Below are 7,031 nucleotides of genomic sequence, written 5' to 3' on the forward strand. Positions count from 1 at the left end.
GTGACTTTCTCAAGGTCACACAGCTAGCACAGAGGACAGATTTGCACCCAGGTCTTCCTAAACTCCAGGTTCTATCCACTACACCATCCTGCTGCTTTTTTAAAAGTCATTTTCACTTTGTCTTTATACATAAAAAAAGAGAATTGTGGTGTAGCAGATCAGTGTTTGGCCGCAGAGGCAGAAAACCCTGGTTCCATGTCCTGCCTCTGATCAAGACCATCTGTTTGACTGACCACTGATTGATTGACAGTGAGCTCTGTGACCCTGGGTAAGTCACAAACCCTTGGGGCCCTAGGCAATTCTCTTAGGCTTTAGGTTACAGATCCCCTTGCCAGGTCTGCATGGGTAGAGAGTTTCCACACCAATAAAAATCACAGGTACAGAACGTTCCCTAACCCTTTCTCCCCCTAAAAAAAATGTCCCAAGATGCAACTAAATAAGTCCATCCAGATGCTGCATTTCCATGGGAACCAAGTTCTAGTCTGATCTCCTGAAGTTGACCTGCCCCAAACAAGTCTTCCTTCCTTGCCCCACTCACCAACCTTCCTAAGAGGCCTGTGGCAGCCTCTGGCAGCTGTATGCTGTTTGTGAGGTGTCGGGATAAACTTGAATCATGTGTGATGTTTCTCTGTATTCCTTCCCACATTGGGAAAGATTGAGGAGAAACATCCAGGATTTTAGTCATTATTCAGTAATATAGGCAAAGCACCAAACCACTCCTGCTGTCGTAGGCTCTGAGATTGAGAACCGCAAAGAATCTTAGAGGCCCTGGATTCTAGCTCTCTTATTCTCGAGAGGAGGAAACAGGTCCAGAAAGGCCAAATTACTTGTCTAGGGTCACACAGCTAGGAATTGGCAGAGACAAGATTTGAACTGAGGTCTTTCAAGTCCAGTAGGGCAGCTAGATGGAGCCAGGGAGTAGGGAGTCAGGAAGACTCATCTTCCTAAGTTCAAATCCAGCCTCAGAAGACACTAGCTGTGTGATCCCGGGCAAGTCACGTAACCCTGTTTGCCTCAGTTCCCTCATCTGTAAAATGAATTGGAGAAGGAAATGGCAAACCACTCCAGTGTCTGTGCCAAGAAAACCCCAAATGGGGTTATGAAGAAACAGACACAACTGAAACAACTGAACCACAATAACAAACAACAGCTTTCAAGTCCAACACCTTATCCAGTAGGTCATATTGCCTGATGGAGAATGATCCTGAGGCACATATTAAGCACCTATTGTGTATCATGTTAACTGCTTTACAAGTATTCTCTCTTTTGATGCTCTCAAAAGCCTGGGGAGATAAGTGCTATTATTATTCCCATTTTACAGTTAAGGCAACTGAAGCAGACAGAAGTTGAGTGACTTGTCCAGGACCACACAGCTACTAACCATATGAGGTTGGATTTGAACTCAGGTCATCCTGACTGCAGGCCCCAAATTCTATCCACTATACCAGCTTGCTGCCCAAGGTTAAGGGAAAAGAGTTAAGAAACTTAATACATCCCATAAACTAGATCCCTGAATCATTCTAGGATTGTTTTAGGGTTAAAAATGCCACTCCTTTTTAAAAATTCCAATCTTTTTTTAATTTAATTTTTATTTATTTATTTAAGGCTATGCATGTACAATCATGTTAAATATATTCCCACATTAGTCAGATTGTTTTCAACATTCACTTTAAAAATTTTGACTCCTAACTTCCCCCCCACCATGCTCCCGTCTTTCCTCCCCATGATGGCATGCAATCTGATACAGGCTATACATGTACAATTATATTACACATATTTCCACATTAGTCATGTTGTGGAAGAAGAGTCAGAACAAAAGGGGAAAACTGGGAAAAAGAAAAACAAAAAAGGAAAATAGCTGCTTCACTCTACATCCAGACTCCACAGTTCTTTCTCTGGATGTGTATAGCATTTTCCATCAGGAGTCTTTTGGAATTGTCTTAGATCACTGAACTGATGAGAAGAGCTAAGTCTATCAAAGTTGGTCATTGAACAATGTTGCTGTTACTGTATACAGTGTTTTCCTGGTTCTGTTCACTTCCCTCAGCATCAGTTCTTGTAAGTTAAAAATGTCACCCCTGGCCTAGAGACAATGAGAATTAGAAGAACGTAGATTTAAAGTTGCAATGGACATACCTCAGAAGTTTTCTGATTTTTATCAGGTCTTTCTGAATTTTATTAATATTTTGATGTCACCTTAATTTCCAAATATATTCATTCTTCCCTTGCCCCTATCCATCAAACCACCCCCTGCTACAATCAGTAAAAAAGAGAGAAGGAAAGAAAACAATTTAGCAAAACCAAGGATTGTATCAAGTATGTCTGACAGTGTCAACAATATCCGTACCCAGAGTTCCCCACCTCCCTGCTCCCTTAAAGAAAAGAGAGATTCATTTCCTCAACTTTTCTAGGGTAATCTTTAATTCCATCATCCCGTGGGGGAGTTATGGGTAGACAGAGTGATGGATTTGGAGTCAGGAAGTTCAAATCTGACCTTAAATATTTATTAGCTGGGTGACATTGGGCAAGTCATTTATCCCGCCTGTCTCAGTTTCCTTATCTGTAAAGTGGGGATAATAATGGCACCTGTCTCCTAGGATAATTGTGAGGATAAAATGACATAATATATGAGTAGTGCTATATTAATGTTAGCTATTGTCATTATCATCATCATCATTATTAGCTGCCAACAAAGAAATCAAGGCTCGTAGCATTTAAGTGATTTGCCATCTCTAAAGCCCCAGTTCATATGCCCAAAGGATTATAAAACCGTGCATACCCTTTGATCCAACAATACCACTACTAGGTCTGTATCCCAAAGAGGTCAAAAAAAAGGGAAAATGACCCATATGTACAAAAATATTTATGGCAGCTCTTTTTGTGGTAGCAAAGAATTGGAGATAGTGGAGATGCCCATCCATTGGGAAATGGCTCAACAAGTGGTATATGAATGCAATAGAATACTGTTGTGCTATAAGAAATGGCAAGGGAGATAGCTTCAGTAAAAACCTGGGATGATCCATACGAGCTGATGCTGAGTGAAGTGAGCAGAACCAGAAGAACACTGTACACAGTAATAGCCACATTGCATAATGATCAACAGTGAATGACTTAGCTACTCCAATCAAGACAAAGATCCAGGACAGTTCCAAAGGATACATGATGGAAAATGCTGTCTGCTTCCAGAGAGAGAGAACTGATGAACTGAGGGAAGATTGAAGAAAACTTTTTAATTTTATTTTTCTTCCTTTTTTTTCAACATGGCTAATATGGAAATGTGTTTTGTATGACTTCACATGTGTAACTAGCCTTCTTAACGGATAAGGGAGAGACTGGAGGAAGGGAGAGATTTTGAAACTCAGAACTAGAAAAGATAACCTTAATAATTAATAATAAAAAAATAAAGTTGCAATTCATGAGATAGTTCAGAGCTTAATAAACTGTGGGTCACAACCACAGTTTAAGAAGTGCTGATGGGGTCAAGTGGGAAAATTTTAAGAAGCCCTGTTTAGATTAAGTCTAGTCCACCCTAACTATGGATCCAAATCCTGCTTTTTACCTGCTATTGGAGCAGGTGTCAAGCCACTTAGTCTCTGAGCAAGTTGGTACCTGCTAATTACCAATTACTAGCTATTTTACTGACTTTCCCCTCTGATGGCCAGAGAGTTATGTGACTTGCCCAAGGTCACACAGAGAATTAGCATCACAGGTAGTATATGAACCCAGGTCCTCTGAGCCCAAGCCAGTGCATTATCATCCACTATAATCCAGTAGAGCTTTGTCTAGAACCTTTGTTGTCCAAGATCACACGGATGTCTTAAAGGATATCATTACCCAGGATACTCCACTTGAATAGCACAACTCCCTTGAAATTCATTATGTTGACAAACCACCACACAGCCAGAGGGGCAGGAATGAAAATCCAGGGACTCACAGCTCTTCAGAATCCAGGGGGTCCAGAGAGAACATCAAGGACACCTTGGGGTGGCCAAGCCCCTCTTCACTTCAGAGACACTGACCCCCACAGGGGAATCAGAGTCTTGCAAGGCAGAGGGAATCCGGAGTGTTGGAGAGAGAGGAGCAGAAGGAGGAGGAAGAGGTAGGAGGTTCTGCTCACATCCCTCGGCATCAGTTCATGTAAGTCTTTCCAGGTTTTTCTGAAGTCGGCTTGCTCATTATTTCTTACAGCACAGCAGTATTCCATTACATTCATATACCACAATTTGCTCAGCCATTCCCCAACAGATGGGCATCCCCTCGATTTCCAGTTCTTGGCCACCACAAAGAGAGCTGCTGTAAATATTCTTGTACATGTGGGTCCTCTTCCCATCTGCATGATCTCTTTGGGATGCAGCCCTGGAAGTGATATTGACGGGTCAAAGGAATGCTAACCATTATCGCTGTTTATGCGATTATTTACAATTCGGTCCTACCTTACAGGCTTGTCCTGTGGCTCAGATGAGGTACTGTATGTGAAGCTACAAACCTTGAAATGCCACATAAATGTCCACCATTACGTAACTACATCCTTCCTGCTAGACTAGGAGATTTATGAAGGCTTATTATCATAGGTTCAGTTTCTTTTCCTAATAATAATAAACATGTATAGTTGAGCAAAATTAATTCCCACATTGGCCATGTCTCAAAAATATATGTTTTAGTCGACATCCTAGGTTCCTCACCTCTCTTTTAGGAGATGGGTAGTATGTGTCATCGTTTGATCTTCTGGAATTGTAACTGGTTATTACATTGGTCAGAGTTCTTTCAAAGTTGATTGTCAGTCTTTTGAAGTTAAACGACTTTCCTGTGTTATCATCTAAATTGTTCTTCTGGCTCTCACTTCATTCTGCATGAGTTCATACAAATGTCTTCCCAGCTGTCTCCGAAACTGTTAATTCAGTCATTTCTTATATCACAATGGTATTCCGTTATATCCACATAGACCCATATGCTCAGCTATTACCCAGCTGATGGGCACCTTCATAGAACCTGGTTCTTTGCCACTACAAAAAGAGCCACTATGAATATGTTTATATATATATATATATATATATATATATATATATATATATATATATATATATATATATATATATATATGAGTCTTTTTCCTTTTTTATCTCTTTTAATGCTATTGCTGGGTTCGAGTGGATGACAGTTTAACAAATCTGAGTACATAATTTCAAATTGCCTTTTGGATTGGCTGAACCAGTTCAGATTTCCAACAACAATGCATTAATTTGCCTGTTTTGGTGTTGCTCCACCAGCATTTGCCATTTTTTGGGTCGATTTTGCCATTCTGAGGGGGATGAGGTAGAACTTCAGAGTCGCTTTAACTTGCATTGGCATTTGAAGAATTTTTCATACAGCTGTTTATAAGCATGAATTTCTTCCTCTGAAAACCGCCTATTTATATCCTTCAAGCTCTTTCATTTGGCAAATGGCTTTTACTATAAATTTGAATCAGTCCCTACATGTCTTAGAAATGAGATCTATATCAGAGAAACTTGTTACAAAATATTTTTCCAGTTACCTTTTTCCCTTCTAATTTTAGCTGCTATTGATTTGTTTGTGCAAAAAAAATTTTAACTTTTATAGAATCATAATTGTCCATTTTATTTTCTGCAATTCTCTCTATCTTTTATGAATTCTTCCCCTATCAACAGATTCAAAAGCAAGGGAAATGATTATTTCTTTCTTATATTAATAACCAATTATTGGACTAGGGCTAAGGCTTTTTTCCCCTTCCTATTTCCTCATTCAGAAATCAATACCTGTCGGTTATCCAACCAGCCTTTGAAGTGCAGGGCTGATAATGAGATGAAATCTTGGATAAAATTTAGATGATCAAAAGGCAAAGAAATTCTAGTTTAGGTGAATTAATGGATTCCAGCCCATTGTGTTTTAGTCAGATAGGTCTGAGTAGAATTGGATTCCTTCATTTGTCTAGATTACCCTAAACTTGGTGGTGTGGATATATCTATACCCATATCTCTTTGACCAAGACTGAGTGATCAGTCATGTCCCCCAGACTCTCATTAGAATAAGCCCACCTCTCATTATAGTATTTATTCTCTCCATTACTTATTAACCAATCAGAGTTGATTTCCATCCTTAAGTATACATACCCTTTTCCAAAGGTTTTATAAGTATTGCGGGTTCCACAGGTTAGATCTCTGCTCTCCGAGAGCTCATTTTATTGATTATTTGCTAGCTGTAATTAACAAAATCAATTATAACTTACTCGGAAACTTTATTTGTTGGAAATTTTCACCCACCACAAAAGGCATTTTCTTCTTTGCTCCTCTGTTTGCGATGACATCCTTCATGTCAAAGTCATGTGCCCATTTGGAGCTTATCTTGTTTGAAATGCCAGACAATTCCTAGTTTCTGCTGAAAGCTTTTCTGTTTTGCCAGTAGTTTTTGTCAGATAGTATGTTCTTACCCTCCCCAATAGTTAGCATCTTTGTGTTTATCAAAAACTAAGCTACTATGTTCATTTCTTCCCTAAATAACGTATACCTAATCCGTTCTCCTAAGCAACCTCTCTATTTCTTTGCCAATAGCAAACAATTTTGATGATTACCACTTTATAGTATGGGACAGCTAGGTGGTGAAGTAGATAGAGTGTGCCCTGCTCATCTTCCTAATTTCAAATATGGCCTTGGACACTTACTAGCTGTGTAACCCTGGGCAAGTTACTTACTCCTGTTTGCCTCAGTTTCTCCATCTGTAAAATTAGCTAGAGAAAGAAATGGCAAACCATTCCAGTATCTCTGCCAAGAAAACCCTGAATGGGATCATGAGGGGTCAGACACAACTGTAAAACAACTGACTAATAACACTTTATGGTATAGTTTGAGATCAGCCTGCCCCCTTCTTTCCAACTTTTTCCCTATCTCCCTTGAGATTCTTGATCCCTTTTTTTCCTCACCTTGGAAAGTATCTTTGCTACATGCTTCAGCAAACTTCTCAACCTGGAAGATCCCTCTATCCTGGGACCCCTTCCTTTGATTGATCATTTCTTCTTA

This window comes from Notamacropus eugenii, chromosome 6, assembly GCF_028372415.1.
Source record: "Notamacropus eugenii isolate mMacEug1 chromosome 6, mMacEug1.pri_v2, whole genome shotgun sequence".
In the NCBI taxonomy this organism is placed as follows: domain Eukaryota; kingdom Metazoa; phylum Chordata; class Mammalia; order Diprotodontia; family Macropodidae; genus Notamacropus; species Notamacropus eugenii.